Source organism: Aethalodelphis obliquidens, unplaced genomic scaffold, assembly GCF_003676395.1.
Source record: "Aethalodelphis obliquidens isolate GAN/ISIS:26980383/991018 unplaced genomic scaffold, ASM367639v1 scaffold5, whole genome shotgun sequence".
In the NCBI taxonomy this organism is placed as follows: Eukaryota; Metazoa; Chordata; class Mammalia; order Artiodactyla; family Delphinidae; genus Aethalodelphis; species Aethalodelphis obliquidens.
The window spans coordinates 78,541,864-78,564,838 of NW_020837949.1; positions in this window are offsets into that span (position 1 = coordinate 78,541,864).

Sequence of the window (22,975 nt, forward strand, 5' to 3'; positions counted from 1 at the left end):
GCATTCTATTTTCCCTCCCCTGTCTTTACTTCTCAACGTTAATGAAGGTGCATATCTCTTACCACAATATGCCTGCTTCCTAGGCTGCCAAGCTGAAGGAATCTGCTGTAAAACACTTGTTGCGTAATGTATGAAGATTCTGTTATGATAATATTTATTTTCAGAAACATTTTCAATTTATGTGATGTATATCTCTGATAAGAATCATCTGAAAAATTTATTGAAAACGCAGATGATTATGCCCCACACCTTTGAATCCTGAATCAGAAAGTTTGGAGTGATTTCTACATATTTGTTTTTTGAACAAGTTTCTCCAGTGATACCAATGCACAGTCAATTTTGAAAATCGTTGCCCTAGCACAGGTGTCACTATGTGGTAGGTATTATGCGCTTAAAGAATGATTTAGTGGGGACATGAATAAGGATGAAAATATTAATTTAGAATCAATAAACCGTTCTATACTAAAACTAAATATAATGCATTTTTTTAAAATGACTGTTACTTATATAAACTTTTTACATTATTCTTTGGAAAAATCTAACCTGTGCTCACAGTTCATATTAAATTTTGAAATAAATGTAAAACTAATTACTTGTAGGTTGCTTTGTCAGCAATTGTCATTTCCAACCCTTTCAGTTATGCCAAATTGCCAAAGGCAATATGAGATTTTAATTTTTTTCTGACATCCTATCCTGTCTGCTCATTATATTACAACTGATGCATTGTCCTACTTGGATCTATTCTCATGTGTCTGGACACCCATATTTTATTTCGATGTGCATACGAAAAGTCTTGGTAACCTGATTTGCATCTAAGTACTTATTATTGGCGATATGCCCTTCTACTTTATCCGTAAGTATAAGAAGATATGGAAGTATGATGTGATATTCATAGTTAGAAGTTATACTTAGTGTCACAGGTACAAAACTTGAAATCTAACTCCCTTTACATATCTAAGTTTAATTTTTTTGATCACTTTATCATTGAACTATAAAGAACCTAAGTATCAGAATCAATAACTTACAGTTCTTTTTGCTTGACGTATATCTTGTTGTCTTGAGAAGTTTCTCAGAACAATAAAAATGAATTTTGACAGAAATGACTACACTGTATTAGTAAGTAACACTGTAGTGAATCCTATCATCATGGCAGAGCTTCGTAGCATGGACATGCATGACGAAAGAAGTTCCGTGGCTAGTTCCATGAGTGCTGTTTTGGGAACTATGGCTAACGTGCTTAGAACTTTCATAGTATCTCTATATACCTTCAACATCCATTCACAAACGCTCTTTATACCACATTGATGACTAGTTTTAGGGCCATTCTACCAGAAATCAGAAAAGGCTTCTTATTTCTTGCCAGGCCCTACATAATTAATTCATTTTATTAGGAAGTAGTTGAGAATATAGAATTCTTAGAGGCAAGAAATAGTTACTTAAATATCTTTAGTGAAGGTACTTTTACTTTCCATTGAAGATAATCTTAATCGAATATCACCCTCACTGGTTTTCAGTCTTCTGTTAGTAGTGTGGACCCACTAGTAGAACACAAAGGGAACAAATTATGTAGAGTCAGCCTCTTTGAGTGGAGCATTGAGTACTTTGTGGGTCCTATAGCTACACCAACATTTTTGTAAATAGTTCTTTTGTAAGTAAATCCTATCTTATTTTGAATATGTCATTAATTGTTGGGATCGTAAGACAGGGAGGCATGACAAACATCACTGAAGATAGGTGGGTGCAGAGTAATATGATAGAGAGGTTAAATACAGAATATAGTATTTCTTCACCACTTAAAATAGAGTTGGTTCTTCTGTCATGAAAACTTAAAGGAATAAGTCATAGGAAAGTGAGATCATACCTAAAGTGGCAATTATATTACTCTATACTGTTTGAATCCCTAAACATCACCAATGCTTCATTTCTTTTTCATTTTGCCTTATTTCTTTTTAAGAACTTAAATAATTCATCTCCATGATTTACTGAAGGCCAGATGATTAGTATAAATTCAAATTGAATGATTTCATTAAGGCCACAAAATAATTCGTAGATTTGGGGTTTTTCATATTCAATTGGATATTTCTAAAAATATCTAGAAATTATATAGTCTCAAGTTTATAAAATGTTAAATGACTTCCTCTCCTTAAAGTTAAGTAGTTTTTCCTAGACTACTTTGTCTCTAGTATGCATCATTTTGAATTGGAAAGCAAGAGAACTATTGATTACTTAATAGTAATCCTTAACTCATTTGAATGCAGAAGGCATGATCATATAATCCCATACAAATTTTACCAGGTCTAAGTATACTAATTCTCTTTATTTAGGTTTTGAGATGGAAGTAATAGATACAACTTAGTTGTTGGAACACAACTCTTCTTTTATGATAAAGCATCTTACATTTTCTACTCAATATTAGAAAATCTCAGTGAGGAACAAAAATCTTCAATCTGCAGATCTAGGAGTCATACCATAAATATTTCAAATTATGAGGACTTTGAATGGAAATAATGTAAAAATAGGCCTTAAGAACTATAAGATGATCCTCAAGTAGGGCAAGATGGCAAGTAACAATGTATCAGTTATCTTAGGCTTAAAAATGCTTCTGTAATACACAATCCCAAATCTCAAAAGATTTATTTCTTGCTCACTTTATACCTTTACGTGAGCTGCCTCTGTCTCTGATCCAAGTCTTCAACTTGGGTTACAAGTTGAAGTAGCAACCTCCTCTGAGACATGGTAGAAAGAAAGAGACACGGTAGGACCATAGGATGGTCCTGAAAGCTGCTGTTCAGAGGTTGCAGCAGTATTGTTCATTTTTCATTGTCAAAACAAATCGTATGACTAAGTCTAAGGTCAACTGTAATTCTCCCGAAGGAAGACGCAGCTAATAGTTAAAAACCATGTTTCAGTTTACTTTCTGAAAATATTTTTTCCTGATGGTATTCTGAAATACATAGTTTATCTATATCTCTGTCATAAAAATACAACATTTCAGAAAGATTTTTCTCAAGTAAAAATGATATTATACATTAAATGACACCTGGACATTTTTATATAAAAATAAATGCAATAAATTAATATTGTGTGAGAAAAATGTTTTTTCCTAACCTGATGCAGGAAAAAAAATCTTTGTTGTATTTTGCAGCTTCATAAATATATGTACAACTATCTGAGCTTATTTAATGAACTGTTTATCTCAATTTATTAACACTCTGAGATAAAGCAGAAATCTCATATATTGCTCCTCTGAAATGTACAATTATTACTATAGCATGACACAAACATCAATGATAATAATAATATGCATACATGGAGATAGCAACTTTAATAAAAATATATAAATATTTTATATATTTAAATCTCAGATTTGGGATTAAGGTAAATTTGCCTGTAAATGTCATGTTTCTATTTTAGAGATAAAAGCATAATCTTATATTAGTTTATAGAAAATATTTTTCATTATTAACATTTCTCTAAGATTAAATTTAAATTCCTTTTTGAGATCACTCCTTCATGAAAATTTACTGTATAAAAATCCCTCTTTCTTCAGTTTCCATCATCATTAAATAAATATTCATCATCATTCAAATATTCCTTTATTATTAACCAGTATAGGGCTATAAAATCTTCAGAAATTTTCAAAAGTTCTGTATAAAAATAATTTTTAAAATATTTTAGTATTTTTAATTTTAGGCTATTTTCATAGCCCATATGAATGGGAAATATATTGAAGTTATATATTAAATAATAGTAACTGACTATTAGCAAGAATGGAAATTAGAAGCTCCATTCAAAATCATAAAATTAGTGTGAATTTATTCATAAATCTATTCTTACTGGCAAGAAGAATGAATGCTTAAAAAAGATAAAAGGCAGATCTAAGCTCCCAGGGGAAGATATTTAAAAAGAGAGATTTTAAACCTTGCCTTGTTTAATTTCTTCCCTATTCCCTCTCTCCTTCCCTTCTCTGTTTCCCTCCGTGGCATGTCCCCTGCCTCATCTTTTTAAAAAGTATTGCATTTAAACACTGTAGCACATGGTAGAACTAGCAAGCAATATTATTATAACATAAAATTTAGAATGGAAGCTAAATTTCTTACATACTTGAAATTTTTACAAGTGTGTTCATTACCATAAAAATAGTCATGCAATTTAGAAATGATAACTTTGTTCCCATTTAATGATAGGAGACAAAGCACATCTCAACACTTCATCAATATATATTTGACGGTTCACTTTTTATTGCTAATTTCTCCTTATCCAGATATATTTTGATATTTTAAAATTATTAGAGAGGAGAAAATTATAGTACAAATAAATTAATTTTTACTTGAAATATTTATGAATGAAATGTAAATTCTCCTGAGTCTATCAAAGAGAAGCCTTCGTTTCACTACATTGAATATTGGTTTCAGGAGGATACGGAATACACACTGAAAACACATTACAGCTGTGCCAATCTTTTTGCAATTATTTTGAATAGTTGGCTATTTGCCCCATTTGACAGTTTGTGAACATGGTGAATAATTTAGCATTCATGCTGCTGCTGTTTTGGCACAATTAACACGAATCGCATATCTACTGCTATTCAAACTGATTGCAATATGGGGGGAAAGAGAATCACTGCCTTAATGTTCAGTTCTTTGTACTCTGTTTTTCCAAACATGACAATGCCAAATAAAACACAATGAAGACCACTTTGTGTGATGACCTAAAAGCCTCCAAGTACATCCCTTTTTATTAAATTCCTGATACCAATTTAGAGCTGGTATCTAACTTTAGAATTTTCTTGGAGAGTCTGTCAACTGGACGTCCATGTATTCCAAGCATGTGCAAAATATTTAGGGACCTCTGTGCAAAGCCAAAGACTGCCATGTCATTACGTGTATTATCGTCCATTTGTCATTCTGCCTAACATGACTCAGAGGCAATGGCTATTACACAATTTCTTATTTATTCTCTGTGGCATAATTTGAGTTTAGTCTTCTGTTGTGCTGTTTTCATCTGACAAAAAAATGTCAGTTTAATTTAAACTTGAGAAGGGGTCAGAGTTTGAAAAAATATTTTAAAAATATATTTACCATAGATTCTTAAATCCTTAATACAACAAGCTACTTTTCTAACTGCTCTTATGTCTATAAGAAAACCTGAAAGTGAGATTATCTTTTACTACCAGAGTCACTTTTAAATAAAGGACAAAAAGGATCATCATCAGTAAGTATTTGCTCAGTGAATATTAGTGTTTAATAGTTTAAAGTTTAGGTTTAAAGTAGTAGTAGTAATAATAGGTTTAAAGTAGTCGTAGTTTAAATTAGTAGTAGGTTTAAATTAGTAGTAGTAATAATAATATATTTTTAAAAAACTGACACCACAGTCTTATCAGCCCTATTATAAAATATTGTATGTTTTCTATATGGCATAGAAAAAATATATTTCTTTCAGAGTGAATGAAAAAACTGAGTCCATTAGCTTTTCATAGCTATACTTCCAGATGTGTTATGAATTCATTCATTCAATAACTAATTAGTAACACTTACCATGTACTAGGTATTATTCTAGGTGCTGGGGATATAGACTAAAACAGACTAGGCATGGGGAATATTTTCTAAAAGGGAGAAGACAATCAAAATCCATATAATTAAAATATATTATATGTCAGATGGTGACAAGCACACCTGGCTTTCTGTGGACAATCAAGAAGCAATCCGTGTTATTACTGTGTAATCAATCAGAATATTTATTATCAGGTACAATAAGAAACTTAAATGTCACAAAACCCACAATGCTCATATTTTCATGACAGTCACATTCCCTCCTTGTAAGCATACTGCTTGGAGCCAGAAAAAGGGAAAGAAGTTTGTTTTTGAAGAACATCATGTTGGGGGCATAGCTGGATGCGTCTCTTTTCATGATGATGTTGGGACAATCTCCCCTTTTCAAAAAATGAAAATCCAGGGGAAATGCAAGTGCTGTGCACTGCCACGAGTTGGCTTGGGGTCTTTTCTCTTGGTGCCTTCATGGCCGTTCTACCTCCTTGTGATGTGCACCTTCTTATGCTCACTCTGCTAATAGTATCAGGCAGGTTCAATTCAAGCTTTTTTTGTTCTGGGAATTAGGTGATATTTGAATGGTAATTCTGCGTCACAAGTCCAGGGCACTGTGTTGATTTAATGTTGACTTCGTAAGAGACAGGTTTATTTTCCCAACTTCTCACATTCTTACTAGGGTTCTTACCCTTGCTACCTTATGCCATCAGTAGAAATGTTATCACCAATTCTATAATCATTTGACTATCCAGAAAGTGAAATATTTAAATTCCAGAGCAGTGCCTCATTATTCTTCAGTTTTCAACCTACATGTCTGCCTCATTCCTTCCTTCCTTCTTTCATGCATTTTAGCAAAACCAGCCTTTTTTGAGAGCCTAGTGCTCACTGCTTAGGTTATAAGGCAAATAAGGTATAATTCCTCTCTGTGAAGAGAGGAAGGAAGCTGAACTTTAAAGAAATCATTACAATGTATTTTGAGATTCCATTAAAATCGTTAAGAACACAGTGCGTCAGGAATCCAAAAAAGGGCACTGATAACTGTCTAGAGTTTTATGGAAGTGTTCAAAGAAAAAGTGGCATTTGAGATGGGTCATGAGGATGGGAAGGGATTTATCTTATAAAGTATATTTGGGGATTTCTTGTAAAAAATAAAAATAAAAAAGCAGGTTTTGCTAGTTCTCATATCAAATCCCCTTCTACAATTCTCATGCCTACACTCAAACTGTAAACATTCCATAAATGCTCTTCCTTGTTTCATTATTTGTATTCCTTTATTTGTACCTGCCACTCTTCACAGTGTTCTTAGGAAGTTCTGCTGAAGGAAAATGAGGCAGAAGGGCAGCACACCAAAAGGATTCTATTAGAAGAGAAGTTCTTAGGAAGTTCTGTTGAAGGAAAATGAGGCAGAAGGGCAGCACACCAAAAGTATTCTATTAGAAGAGAATGTCATAAAATTGGTTAGAATTAGGTTACAGTCTCAAGTGGTTCTAAGTGTAGTTAAATGTCCTGTAAGAAAAATCACCATGGATATTTGTACTAGGCTTAAGTATTATATAATTAAAAATAAGAGAAGTGTAGTAAATTAATAATGTTCTTCAAGCCAGAATTAAATTCTGTTGTATTGCTTTTCTTGAAATTAAGTATATGAAAAAAAAGAAATGATTGATTTTAAATACTCATCGAGAAGTTTATCTTTAATTAAAATAATACCAAAAATATGCTTTTCTTCTAACATGGGTTTGTGTGGGAGGGAAAAGAAACCTTCAAAAGGAATGAAGAGAAAATGAAATAAAATGCTGACCAAATACTTTATTACTATGATTTTTATTGTTGTTCATTGAACTTCTTATTTTAATAACGTTTTAAGAGGACTTCAGTAAATAGACATATACATGGACATACACATATGATTAAAATAGTACAGAACAAGAAAACTCAAAAAGAATAGAAAAGGTGCTCTCCAGGAACTAACCAGGAAACTAGAAATAGCTGGTTTCCACACGTGAGCGTTACATTTCATTTTAAACTTCCCATCAACCAAGGTTGAAAAGAAATAAGTTCCCACATACTGAGAAAAGGAATATATCAGTTCTTCATCAGAGAAAGACTTCCTGGCATTAAATTCTGGGAGGAATTTATCATGTGTATCGTTCTTTGAGATGTTGACTAATATAATGAATAGTGGTTTTGCAGATGTTGGAAGAGTTTTCCTCCTGAGATCATTTGTTATATCATCCTACAATAAAAGCTAAGGGCATAATATTACACTGTGATCAGTGAATCAACTTCTATGAGGAGCCTGTAATAACACTTGGGGAAAAAATAAAGAAATAAATTAAACCAAATTATTTGAAAGAAAAGGGAATCAAATTCCCCAATGTGGTGATGATAAATGAAGACTGTTATGTATTCTAAATAGTTTCCATTTGCAGAGTAGATGTTTAAAATCTCATTGTGAATTCAGGATTCTAGGAAGGTAAAGACTTTTTATATGTCATTTCGTATTTGAGAAAGGGAGAAAGCTGATTAGCCAAAATCAACTAATTATTACCTATTTCTCTTGCAGTTGGTCTTCACAAAACCCACTGCAATCTGGCTTCTGTTCCCACGTCTGAATCAGTTCTTGTAAGGAGTAAGAATGATTTTCAAACTACCTATTCAAATAGAACTTGCATAGGCCAGCTTCCACGTCCCTCTCCCACATTTGGCTGACTTCCTTAAAGAGTTTCTACCTGGGTATTCGTGATGTTGTTTTTCCTGTCCTTCTACGCTTAGTTGTCACACTCCCCTGTTTGGGGTTCTCCTCTTTTGCCTGTTCCTTACGTGCCATCCGTGGTTCTCTCCTCAGCCCAGTTTTTCTCTCTATATTGACCCTAATTTCTACATAAACCCTAATCTTTGTCTCTGATATTCAGGCTTTCAACTAACTTACCAAACTGCTTATGTGTACCTAAAATATATACTTAGTAATCTTCTCAAAACCAATAAGTGCACAATTGAACACTGTTCTTTTTCCTCAAACATATCTGCTCATCTTCTTCTCTTGCTGGTTTCAGTTAATAGTGCTATTCATCCATGCCATAAGCATGGGAATCATTGTAAATAATTGCATTATTTACAATATTGTAATAAAAGCACAGGAAATGGAAAATTCCACTTCGCCATCCTTTTGCTTGTCAAATCTTTCATCAGGAAGGCATCAAAGCATGCCTGTTTGTATCTCCCTTTTGCGATTTCTCTTGCCCTTTCATGATCTACTGCCGTGATTAGGTGCCTTGTCACCTCTGATCTAGGCTGTTACAAGAGAAACCTACTTGGCCGTCCTACCTTCAGGTTTGTTGCTAGTCATTACATCCTTCCCACTGCAACGAGGCTCATTTACCTAAAAAGCAAATCTTTTATCAATGGCTTTATCCTCTTGGATGTCCTCTGTGTCTTTTCATCACCTATATTAGAATTACAAGCGTGACGATATAGACACGTTTTTCGTTTGGCCCCTGCCGATTTCTCCTCCCTCTTCTCTTTGCTCTTTACACCCTTTTAATGGCAAAATTGCTCCCATTTCCTGCACTCACACATGCTTTCCTATTTTGTGGCTTTGTGTTTTGCTTGAAGCCCTGGCACGACCTCCTTATCTTTCTTCACCTGCTCTTACTTATCATTTAAGACCCGGCACAGGCACCATCTCCCACAGGAAGCCTCTATAATATCCCAGCTGGGCTAAATGCCTGTCATCTGCTCTATCTGAGCAGTTAGCATTTTGTGTTCGTATCTTCTTTTGCTGTAACTTTCCCTGACTAGATTGGGACCTTCTCAAGGGCAGGAATCACATTTAATTCATTTCCTTTCTTCCCCATAGCAACTAGTTCAGTATCTGAAAATGATTGATAAATAGCCATTGAAATAAGCAAAGTTAAAATTATCATCATTAGTAGTGTTTTCTATTAAATGTACATCTTAATGTAACTAAATGAGAAGAATATAAATTGAACATGTGCATTATAGTTTCTATTAACCCTCTCTGAAGAAGAAATTTAACTTTTCTTCCTCAAATGATAGGAACAGTAAACATTCTCCAAAAACCTTAACTTCAGTCAAATTCTTCTGCATCATGGCAATTACCTTTAACATCAGAATGATATAACTGATTTTATCCTAAATACCTACTTCAGAAACTAGTATAGGAGGTATATTATAACTGAGTTCTATTTAATAAAGTAATAATTTGACATTGGGACCATCATAGATATTTTCAAATATTTTAATAACACAGTATTATATAACAATTTTTTTCTATTCCCCAACTGAAATTACAGTTTTATCTGGAGCAAAATGAATTATTAAATTTTTATTTCTAACTAAAATAATTAAATATTGCTGAACATTTAAGTGATAAATTTCACACTATGGCTTGGAAATATACTTTAGGATATAGGCTTTTCAGTGCTAGAAGGAGCCAGAGGTGGAGTGTATCTCTTCCAGTTAACTCATTTTTAGAGGAGGATATTGAGGCCCCAAGAAATTCATTATCTAATAACACATAACTCGTTAGTGCCCAAGCCAGAACTAGGACTCAGGTTGGATTTTTCTCATCACACTCTACTGCCTCCTTACTTGCTATTTAAAACTGTAATTCTGGGCTTCCCTGGTGGCGCAGTGGTTGAGAGTCCGCCTGCCGATGCAGGGCACGCGGGTTCGTGCCCCGGTCTGGGAAGATCCCACATGCCGCGGAGTGGCTGGGCCCGTGAGCCACGGCCGCTGGGCCTGCGCGTCCGGAGCCTGTGCTCTGCAACGGGAGAGGCCACAACAGTGAGACGTCCGCGTACCGCCAAAAAAAACCCCTGTAATCCATGTACTTGGGTCAGACGTGAGCCTACACACAGCTCCCCTGCAACACACACACACATGCACACACACCCCACTATGTGGAATAAACAATGAAGTGTTCTTGTTGTTGTCATTCCTACTTGGACCACTGAGGAATGTACAAGGCTCATCTCTAAAATTAATAGAATCAATGAGAATGTGTTACAGAATGTTCATCTCTGCTTTCCTGTTTCATTCTAGATTCTTTCCAGGTATAAGTAACAAAATAGAGGTCTGAAAAGTGCATTTCATCTCCAGTAAACACGAAATAAAATACTCAGAAGAAAAACAATTTTAAAATGCAAGTATTAGTCACGAAGAAAATTCTTTGATATTTAAAATTGAATCAGGGTGTGTAGGCCATAGCCAATTAGTTGTATAAAACATACTACTTAGAAGTTGAACATTACTTTGAGAGCATTTAATATACATCGTATCCATTGCTTGTAATGAGACTTAGGTGACGGTATTTACCTTTAGACCCATTTAAAATGCACTAATCAGAAAGCTGCAGTTTTCTATATCTTGAGTCTGATTTCTGAGAATAGCCTTTATCACTTTTTCCAAGACTGGAATCTGAGAGTAGTAATTCTTCAGAATAAGGATATTGGTCAAAGCCAACTGTTCCACTTGTACTTAACATGCCAGAAATTACACATGAGTTTGTATCATTCGAGAAAGAAGAAAAATATTTTATTACACATTATTGAAAACTACCTCAGCCTAGCTAAGTACTTCTAAAAAATGAGAGTAATTATCTTTTGTCTGTGTTTTAAAGTTTATAATTGAATGGCATCTAGGAGATTGTAGGTGTATATTTCTAAAAGGCTAGTCTTATGTTGCCTCTCCAATGCAATTGCAAATCCTTCATGGTAAGGAATGTGTTCATTTGTCTTTGAATTTTTACTGTTTTAGCACAGAATGCCTGGCACAGAAATTCAATAAATTTCTGTTGAATTACATTCAGTGCGTGTGTATATGTGTGTGTAAATGTATATATACATAAACATGTATATACACAGGTTTACCTATATACGTGCATGCATATATAAAATACATAAGACTACAATGCTTTAAAATCTTGGTAGAAAGGTGTTCGCTTAACCTCAAACTGCTCGTGGTCTCACTGTTTTAAGGCCCTCCTTACATGCGTACCCAGCCTCATTCTCTCATAGCAGCACTTCTTTAGTGCAGAACAACTGAATGGAAACCTGCCGCACCCACCAGCGCCCCACTGACCTCCCAGGAAAAGGGCGACACATTTTTCCCACACCTACTTACACAGGAAGAAGCCTTACCTCTTAAATGTTATAATACCTGATATTTAGCTTATGGGTCAGAGAACTGGGCAAGATGAAAGCCATTTGTGTCAAACCTATACCTAACGAAATTCTATTATTTAAGGATATTTCATCAACCTACTACAAAATACTTTTCTGCATATCCCACACTAGAACATAGTAATCTCTTCAGGTAAATATCATTTTTAAACTACCATATTTTTTACTCTTTTTTCTTTCTCAATAAAGCAAATTAGTCATTGAACAGTTTCTTGAATTCTGGGATTTGTTTTTCAAACCAATCTTCATGAGTTCAGGATACATAAAATTCTTTGAAACAGTTTTTGACAAAATGGGCAGGGTGCTTCCGAAAACTTTCAGATCTCTTTCAACTTTTTGCTGTTCATCTGAATATAACAATTTTGACAGCCAGCTTTGTCTCTTGCTGCCAACACCATCCTGCATTCTCTCGGGATCCTTGACAATAGTCAGGAAGTCATTCACTTACATTTATGGAGGACCCATTGTGGGAAAAGAACTGCACTAGGAACTTCACAGGAAATAGGCCATAGGACCATCACCATTGAAGTTGTCCTGTAATTAAAGTGCTATTGAAGACAAATATATTCATGATTTGTGCACTTCATTGACAGAGTGAATACATAAAAACATGCCCCAAACAGAATACATGTGTATAGAGATTTAGCTCATAATGCCTAATGACTGTTGGGATGACTAGAGTTAAAATAATTTATTTTGGAAGACTTTGTAGAGAATTGAATTTAAAGAGGGGAATAACCAAATTAGAGATAGAATGAACTAGGGAAGGGGACACTTACAATAATGTTATGTTTACATAATGTATATAGAAAAAGATATCTTACCCATATTTGTTACAGTACCCAGTCACTCATTTTTATACTTGACGGAAAGGACTGTGGAAAGTATCCCAAAGCCCATTTAATGAAAACACGCACAGAAAATTAGAAAAGTAAGAGCAATTAGGGAAAACCTTTAGAGTAAATAAAAGGTCGTCTTAATTTGTATAGTAAAATTCACCCAAGTAAAATTGCTGGCTTATTTCTTTTCTAATAGTTTTAAAGTATCAATGCATTGCAGCGATATTAACATTTAAATACATCAGAATGGGAAGAAAGCTAGAGTGTCAATCATGTCATTTTTATGAAATTATTCTGAAATCGTTTGAGGCAAAGGAAACGTGATCTAGCTGCTGGGGTGGCGCACAGCCCGCCAGTGTTAGATCCCTCAAGTGCCACATCCTGCATCTTGTTAAATGTAACTCAGTCGTCTCTATTTCAGCAAAAGGGTCTTTATTTTCATCCGGGCACTCCAGTCATAAAGTAGACTAAAGCTTAAGTTTGTTTAAAGCTACAATATGATTATTCCTATAAAACAATTAGTGACATTTGAACCACTTTCTGATAGACTCAATTTAGTGGGAGTCTAAGTGGCTTTCTACATTTGTTGAATGAACATTTGAAAATGCTGCTAAATACATTTGAAACAGCATTTTTTGAGGGAATACACTGGACAGATTTTTTTAAATTTCATATAGGTTTATAAAACATGAGTCTTTCTTTAAAATCTGCTTAGCATATCCCAAAACTTATGTCCAGTGAATCTAGAAAGTTTTGCCATGCACTGATAATTGTGCAAAAATAGAAATCGGAATTCTATTCAGATTGTGACAATTGTATTTTCATACTTCGTAATGTTTTGACGTCTGGCAATTATAACGAAAATAAATATGAAAATGGACTTATTTTGTAGTTTAATATATCCATAAAAATTTATTTTGTGACTCTAAATGATATTTTGGGGGTATCCATTTGTAGATTTAAGAAACTGTTCAAAGATAGTGGTATAATGTTAATCATTGTCCTGTTTCTGCCAGTGTATTTTAACAGTAATAATAAAGGTAAAGGGAAATTGTTTCTGTTGAAGCTATTATAGTAAAACATTCCACTAGAATGGAAAATTAACTTATTTACCAGCCAATCAAGATTCCCTAGTGTTCTGAAAACAGCATGAAAAACAATTCTAACAGTTAAAATACTAAATAGTGCTGTTGACCTATGAGACATAATGGCTTAAAATATAAATAGTAGTAGGAAATATTCCCATAATAGTTGTACAGGTGTTTCACCTGTTGACCTGAACTTCTCTGCTTCCTAAAGTTAAGTATGACACTTATCTGGGAAAAATATTTGCTCTGAAACGTAAATACTGATTCATGAAGCTTGCAACTTAGGTTATTTTAAAAACCACTTGCAGGTTGAGGATTTAGTGCTAATAATGGGCCCTCCACTAATTTAAGGCTTGAGTTACCGTAAAAGATACAACTCTCTCTATACTGTGTGAGCTGTGAAAGGTGGAGGATCTCAAAACCACATCTGGCCAAGTGAGTCACTGGCAGTTTGTTAAGATGGGAAACGCCGCTCTCCTTCCATTTGCAGCTGCCTGGGGTTGCAGGGCTGGTTAGCGAAGGCAACTTCATGCTTGTTAGTCTAAGACAGGGTTTCTCCACTTGCTGCTGCCTTCTCTACTCTTCATATTTCCATTTAGCTATCTTATTCTTTGTGATCAAACCTCCTGCACTTGATATGTAAATTTGGTGCATTTAAAATCGAACATGTGATACTTAAAGGACAACATTTCAACACACAGAAGTAATAGCAGCCTATGTTCTCCTTTCTTCTTTTTCATCTAACATTTGCAATGATTCTCAAAGGGTTGTCTTTTCTTTCTGCAAAAGGGCATTTTAGAATCACTGTTTTTTACCAACAATATTTACACGATACCCTGGCCCCCCATATTCAATTCTGATGTCCAGAGGTTTGGTCAAACGCTGAACTGCAGAGTCCGGCTCCATGCTCTGTGAAGGTGGAAATTCTGCCTAGGAACACTGGCTCTCTGAATGTCCTCGTACCGGGCAGTGTCAAATATGATAACTGGTTTGGTCCTAACAGCCACTGGGAAGCTGAGAGATGCCCAATCTCATTTGTAGCCAAAGAAACTAAAATTTCAATTATATTGCTACAAATTGTGATCTTGTGATTTAAACCCAGGTGTCCTGTCTCATATAATATATGCATTTTCACAATTGTGGTGGCTTTCTTTCCGGGATTTTTATAAACACCACTCAATTTTTAAAATAAAAAAATAAGAACTTATTGCCATGTGAAAACACTGTATATTTGGTAATACTGTAGAATGTTCATTTTGATTAATGTCCGATTTAGCAACATACTGTAATAATTTGCAGGCTGTAGGAAATCTGAAGAGAGGTCTTTAATCTGAAAAGAAATCTATAATTGAATAAAAAATAATAATAACAAAAATAATTTTCCATGCTTTGAAGAAAAGACCAAACGTATTTTATTTTATGGACTATAATGTGGTTACTTTAGCAGCATTTTAAATGAACAAGTTAGAACTCTATCAATGTTACTCTCTACACTCCAATCCATGTTTAGTATAAGAGCGTGGAAAACTAGTATAATTGTACCTGCAAAGAAACTATTTCTACCGAACTATTTATTCAAATTGTGAGATTTCTGGGCCTAACATATAGTTCCCCTGACCCTTTAATTAATTAATTAATCCATTAATTAATAGGTTAAACTTTACTCTGTGCCAGAGGTTATGCCGAGCACTGAAAATAAAATAATGAGAAAAAGTTTCTGTTCTCTTTGAGATTAGAGTCTGTTGAGGAAATTTATTATAATATAAAGTAATAAGAGCTAAACTAGATATATGCACCTAGCACCATAGAATCATAGGGGAGAGAGCTTCTAGAAGACTCACAAAACATTGTGAAAAAAGTATGCAAACCTTTTTTTTTAAAAAAAGCAATCTTATATCCTGAGTCCCTAATGCAAAATCCTGATATAGGCATATTAACTTTAGGGGACTATAGTAGCCTATAATCAGGAGTAATCCAGGAAAATACATAGACAGTCTGTCATCGGGTAGGGTCTTCCACAGCAATAGAGAAAATATTACTAGACAGAATGAAAACAGGTACAGGATTTGATGAAAAGAAAAGAGCAGGAGAGATGTATTGTAAGTAAGTAAATAAATAAATGAATGAATGAATGAATAAATAAATCTCTCTCTCTAGACCAAAATGGGTACAGAAAGCTTTGTAGATGTTTTTTATCTTTATGGTAGAAAAAAAATTTTTTTTTATGGTAGAAAAAATTTTTTAAAAAGGATAAATTGGCATTGGTTAGCAGGACTATATATCACTAATTCTCAAAAAACTTGTAATTTGTTTTACAAGACACAATGACTGACACCTAGGCAATTCTCAAAATCTTCTTGAATAAATGGGTAAATATAAAAGAAACAATTCAAGAAATATAAGTAAAATGGTTTCAAATGTGACTGGATTTAAGAGTAAAGAAAGAGTATATGTATCTAAAATTACATCTCTGGAACCAAATAAGATGTGCTGGGTTACACACAGTAGCAAACACCTACAAACTCACGTTGACAGCCCAAGAAATAGATTCCCATATTTAGTGTGATTCACTCAAATTTAGTTTTCTTATTTCTCTAAGTGTTTTTATTTTAGCTTAACGGAATTGAAATAGGTTTCACAGTAATTATTGGCAGTAAATTATTTATTAATTATTAAATTGGCAGTAATTATTTAATATGCCAAAACAAGACCACCAAACTATCTGATTGTATCAAAAAACATCAAATGTTATTTCTACAAAATTACACAGCAAGGATTACACTCGTTTAAAATTTTAAGTTCAAAAATTAACTAGTGGGCTTTTTTCTTATGTATCATCAGCACATTATTACAGTTAATTGCTAAACTTTGAGATAATAGAGTTAAAAACTGTGTGAGAATACTATTTGTGGTAGTGGACATTATGTTTATGCCACAAAGGGTGTTTTATAATATTCTGTCTATTAGATATTTGAGGGCCTTTCAAGTGCTTTAAGTTACTAAAGTTATTCATCAACTTTGAAAGAACAAGCAAGAGACTAATCAGATCGCCATTTAAGTCCTCAAGTCAAACCATTTTCAACTTGGATCTGTAATTTAAGAAGATTCAAGGCTGGACATATTGGATGTTATTTTCTCTTCTCATCAATACGGCATGAGAAAATGAATTTATGTTGATTGATTTGCAAAGAGACTTATTCTTTGAATATGCCCTGAGGGAAAATGGTGGAGACTTGAATTTTCTTCCTAAATCACTTGTAAATAATAACTGTTAACTAATAAACAAGGCGTTTCCTAATCTCTCCCATAAGGTGACAGCTGCTCCTGTAGCCAAGGCAGTGAAATGAAACCTGGCATATAATTCTGACACCAACCCCACATCACAAAAGAAAAAAACGGAGAGCATAGACTAGACCACATGATATTTAACACTTGAAACAATACAGAATAGGGAAGAAAATAATTGAAGTCCTTTCTTCCTAACTCTTGCAATTTGGAGAACTCTGTGCCCTTGAAAAGCAGCATGCACTGTAGTTTTGGAGTCACCATTCGCCAAACAGTTGGTTTTGCCATTATAATAAAGACTTTTAAGGAGCTTTAATTCTAGGCTTCAACATTTCTGTTCCCTATCGTAATCAGTTTCAAACTCTTTAAAAACATTTTTAAGAAAAGAAAATAGGCTGCTTCCTAGAACATACAGATTTTAGTAAACTTACATCTGAGGTGCAACATTCTTTTCAGTGGTAACATAGGGAAACTATATGCATCTGCTTTGCCTGAGTCAGATGGAAAGTAGTCCTTTAAACAATACTGCCTAGTTTCTTCACTTTGTTTTGTTTAGTACAGATCTGCTTATTTGTTTATTCAGTGAGAAACTGTGTGCTATACCTTTGCTGAAAGCAAATAACTAATAACTTCATGTCCTGAAACACTCAACAGCCAACCTGCTCATTTCATTTGTATTCCAGGGATGCCTCATTTTTTCCTCCTCACTGCCTAGCCTGTACTGATCAGTATTAACAATGGGATTTTTGTCTCACTTGAAAACTTTCTTGTTCCATTTGAGTTGAGGTGGAGACACTCTCACTTAAAAACAAAACAAAACGACACCACAATAACAAAAAACCCAAACAGGTATTCTGGTATTTTCAGTGTTTAATTATTGCAATAGATTAATATTCTGGAAAACTGCATTCACTTATCAGATAATCTAATAAAGAAACTGTAGTGATTCCACTGCTTAACTAGGTGAAAAAGGAAAAGTCCCATGTTTAAAACATTTTGAAATGTTGAAAAATATGATCGATTTAAAAAGTCGGAAGAAAAGAGAGACTGTGGAAATGGTAAATCCTGTTCCTATAACTGGATTTTAGCCACTTTTGGCTACATAGACACTAAACATAAAATTTTATGCATCCCTTTTTTGTCACTCTCTTCTGTTCCCCCCGCCCACAAACTTAATAAAACTCACCTGCTAGCCCTTCGAATCAAATTCTCAAGGAAAGGGAAGCTACCGCCTCACCTTACTGCTAAAGAACTTCCCTTGTAATTTCTGATACCCCTTAATGGTTTAAATTTTTCTTAAAATCTAGAGCCACAGCTAACGTGACTGGCCAGTTTCTGGACCCCTGCATTGATTTAACATCTATCATGTTAATTCATTTGAAAAACAAAAAGGCTTTTATCTTGAGTCCCTATTTACCTTAAATCTCATGATGAACACTGATGTCACAAGAGAAGACATAAAACTGTTTTCTCTTAAACTGTTGCAAGTTCAGTTCCGAGGAGGGGCTAGCTTATTTTACTGAGATCTCTGTTCATGGGTGGGTAATAGGCAAAGACAGGAGTTAATGCTTCCCTAGAGATTGAATTCCTTCTGCCTTGTACCAATCCTTCCTCTCAACTCATGCTTTCACACGTTGCTTGCCCCAAAAGCATTCACAGGGGTCAGATTTTTAAAAAAGTTTAACCTAATTTCTTAAATATTGCTTTTAACCTGCTGCCACCAAGCCCCCCATTCTCAGCGACTATGGCAGTAGTTCTTAAATAACTACCATTTTTTGGCTAGAATGAATAATACATCAACTATTTAATTTTCCCAATTAATAAGATGTCTTTTGATCTTCTAAAGAATGTTTTCACCCACACAATTCTTTTTTAGAAAAAAAAATAATAATTCAACTTCCCTGTACCAGAAAAACCCTCATTAAAAATGAATTTCCAGCATGAGATGTCAGAGCAAGGGCAAATGTTCTAATCTGATATTTGCTGTAATTCTGTTGATCATAGGTCTTTCTCATATACTAATGAAGCATTCTCTTGAAGGAAAAAAAGGGAGATAGCAGATGTTGAATGGAAACTAATATATATTTTTTTACATGACTCAATTGAATAACACCTTGGGAAGAGTATGGAAATTTGTGTTTGTTTTTTAGTATTGGTTTCCTTCTTGGTGTTTTTTGTTAGGAGAGCTGGTTAACCAACTCCTTTTGAAATTCTTAACTTCATAATTTCTCTTAAAGAGGTCCTCTACTTTTGTGGCTGGTACACCCTTTGGGGGTGTTTATCTAACCATAGTGAAATGGTGGGTGGAGCGGGATTGCAGGGAGAGACAGGTATGTTTAATGAAGCGCACCATAGCATCAAGTACACTTAATCCACTCAGTCTCTTAAATATATCTAAGCTGTTTCTCCTTATATTCTTTTATGCACAAATATAGCAAGTGTTTTTACCTACCACTCACAGAAAGTTTCAGGCTGTCTATAACCTGGGGAAGCACTTGGAATACCATCTCACAAATTAGAACAATTTCTGCTATTAAACTGCAATGTTTATTGCCATCCCAGTTTGTTTCATTAATAAATAACAAATTATAGAAAGTGTACATTTAAAAAATGTACACATTAGTTTTAGCTAACATATGAAAAATCAAAAATACACTTCCAATGGAGAATTGCTTTAACATCTATCTTCTTTGACTGTACTGGTCTTAACTGAAAAAGAAGAGTTAACCAAAGTGTTGTGAAGTTGGAAGAGTTGTTTCTCTAGAAAATCAAGCACGCCACCCAGAAAACTGCCTGTCAAGAGTTTTATACTTGGAAGTCTCCGTAATCCATCTCAATATGGAGTGGGGTGAGATTAAAAACTACTGATTTATTTGACAGAAATATATACAACAGCATGATCATCATATTAAACACCTGCTTAAATTTGACTCTGTAGCAGGACTTAATCACATCTGAAAACTTGAAATTTAAGAAGATATTATAAACTCAGTTGCAAGTAAATTATAGCATATGATGTAGATCGTGGGTTAGAAAATAATTGAAAATAGAGATACTGCTTTAAGAGAAACAAAATAAGGTTTTTCACTTGTACCTTAAAAAAACTCAACGTTAAAAGGTCAATATACTATGTATGACTTTTAAAAATGTAAATGATGCAGTAAAATCAATGGTTAATGTGGCAAATACAGGAGGCTTGACCGTGTCAGGGCTGAGGTCACAGATTCAGAGTAGGGAGCAATGTTCCTTGGGAGGTGAATCAAAATTCACATTTCACACATGCAGATTTTGATAGATTCTGATGACATCCACCCAAGTCCACCTCAACTTTGCATCTACCTCAATTCAGAAATAGGTTTAACCTCGGTCATCCCTCACATGTTTGGGTGTTATAAGAAAAACATTGAAGGTAACTTTATTTAACCCTGACCAAAGTCAATTGAGAAAGCAGTAGAAATATAATATTACAAATACTTTGGTAAGTATTTTTCAGGAAGTAGTTCCTTCCTTCCTTCCCCCTTCCTTCCTTCCTCTCTTCCCCCCCCTCTTTCTTTCCTTCCACAATTAAAAAAATTCTATCTGTGGTCACACTTTTCTACTATTTTATAATTTAATCAGTCTAGAACAGTTATGCTTACATAAAAAATTTCCTATTCTCACATTTTTTAATTAAAAAAATTACAGATAAGTAAATATAAATGTGAATTCATTAAACTTTCAATTGTTTGAAAAGACCCAAAGATCATAAAAATTTTAGAGGGTAAGAAAAATGTTAAATAAGTACATTAAAGTTTTTAAAAAATTTGTGTGTATATAAACATGGGGTGTCAGTGCTACCAACTTCCAGGCTTCAACATTAAGTTATTTATTTTACAAAATAAAGTAATTCTGTCATGATTTTGTGGTTCAGACTCCAGATTGAATGTCTTTCTTCTCCATGGAGTCAATTCTGACCCTCTTTTATCTGAATTTTACCTACAACCTTTTATTTTTCCTGGACAACATCAAAATGTTTCAGGATTAGACATTACGCAAGTGAAATGGATACATTTCTAAATTTGCTTATCCTTTTTAGTTTCGACAAATATAAACTTGCTCTGCTAGTCTAGGTAACAAGAGCTGGAGAAAAATAGATATTTACAATATATATTAATGAAAATGGTACAAGTATTTAAAGTATTTAACCATATGTGGTATTTCAATAGGATAATTCGTTAGTCCCGTCTTCTAAATAATCCCAAAGTGACATGAATTCCTCTGCAGAATGAATGTCTATAGAGAGTAATCCATGGAAGACAGACAAGCCTCTTGTCATTTGCAGCCTTAATCCATTGCCTAGAGCGTGAAAAGTGCTCAGGATAACAAGTGTGGGAATCAGTAAAATCAACATTATTTTTGGATTTTATTTTCTTAACAATACTGACTGATCAATAGGCTGGCGGAAACTGACAAATACAATAGGGTCTGTTTGATGAATCAATCTAGTGAAGTAGAAAGAGAATCCCTGCTCCCCCTCCCCCATTCTCGCCCCTTTAAATCCTCTTCATTCTCTTCCTCCTCGTCCACCTACACTTACACAAACACACGCACACACACGCACACACACACACACACACACAGAGGGAGAGAGGGAGGGAGAGAGGGACAGAGGGAGTTGCTCTTTCTCTATTGGTCTATAGACATTAAGTAATGAAAGCTGTAGTGACAATGCTTAGGTCATTTTTTATAAGAATACTAAACCACTTTCAATAAGTGTTTATGTTTTTAATTGTAAGACTCACCCTTTCCTTTCAGCCAAGAAATTTCCATATTACTGAAATAGAGCTCGCTCCTCCAAATTTCTAACGTGTGCTGTATGTGGGGTTGGGGGGAGGGTGCAGAGTAGAGAGAGTTGGGGAATAAAGAAGGGAAAGTTCTGTCCTGTTGATCTTCATACGCCCTTCCTCAAAACAAAACAAAACAAAACAAAACCATAAGGATATCAGCTTTGAGAAAAATTGAAAGAAAATACGAAAGGAAATTTAAACACCTCAGGCAACATGCCTGTTTAGAAAAGAATTAATGGTGTTTGTATGACTGCCTGAATACATGCATATATGTCCACAGAAAATTTAGTAACCCTTCACCAGCTCATGAAGACGCAGAGATATTCTCTTTATGTTGGTCCTTGACACCCAGCAGGGACTTCTGTGAACTTTGTCATCTTCCTCTGCCCTTTAAACCAAAACTAGGGAAGTGGCTTTAATTAATGAGATGTGATGCACTAAAAATGTTAGCCAGACCATTCCAGGAGCTGGAAAACCATACATGTTTTTAAATGCTGAGTGTCCTTTTGAGAATCCCCTGTTGTAATTTATAATTCTCAGTGGACCTATATTTGTCTTGAGCTGATTGTTGAAATGGGCTTTACTAGGAATTTCTTCGCTGAAATTGCAGTGGGGCGGGGGAAGGGGGTGGTTGATCCAAGGGGGTTTCTTGGGAGGAGGGAATGATTGCTAACAAGATTTTAAAACCTCCAGTGGTTAAAGTTATATTGATGAAAAGGACAGACATATATATGCATATCCATATACGTATATAGGCATAAACATACGTATAACATACAACACACAAGTCCAAGCAGAATTATATAATGAGCATGAGTTGGAAATTATGTAGGTAGCAGAATTCAGAATTTTTTCATCAAAATTGCACCTAAAAATGGCTATAAAACAACGCTTGCCTTGGGAAGTAAATTTATAGCTACATGCCTTTCACAGGCACGTTGGAGTGTTCTGCTCCCGGCTCTAATCTCTACGAGATGTTTTTTGCATGTGTTGTGTGACAGGAGGGAAGGGGAGTGGGCTGAGCTCGCCTGTTCTCCCATTGTCAGCCAGTCTAGTGAGTGTTGGGAAAACCTGTCTGTGGGATCTTGTGTCATCTCTCCCTACATGTGTACAGGAAAAGTCCGCGCTGCTCACGGTTTCTCTCTCTCTCTCTCTCTCTCTCTCTCTCTCTCTCTCTCTCTCTCT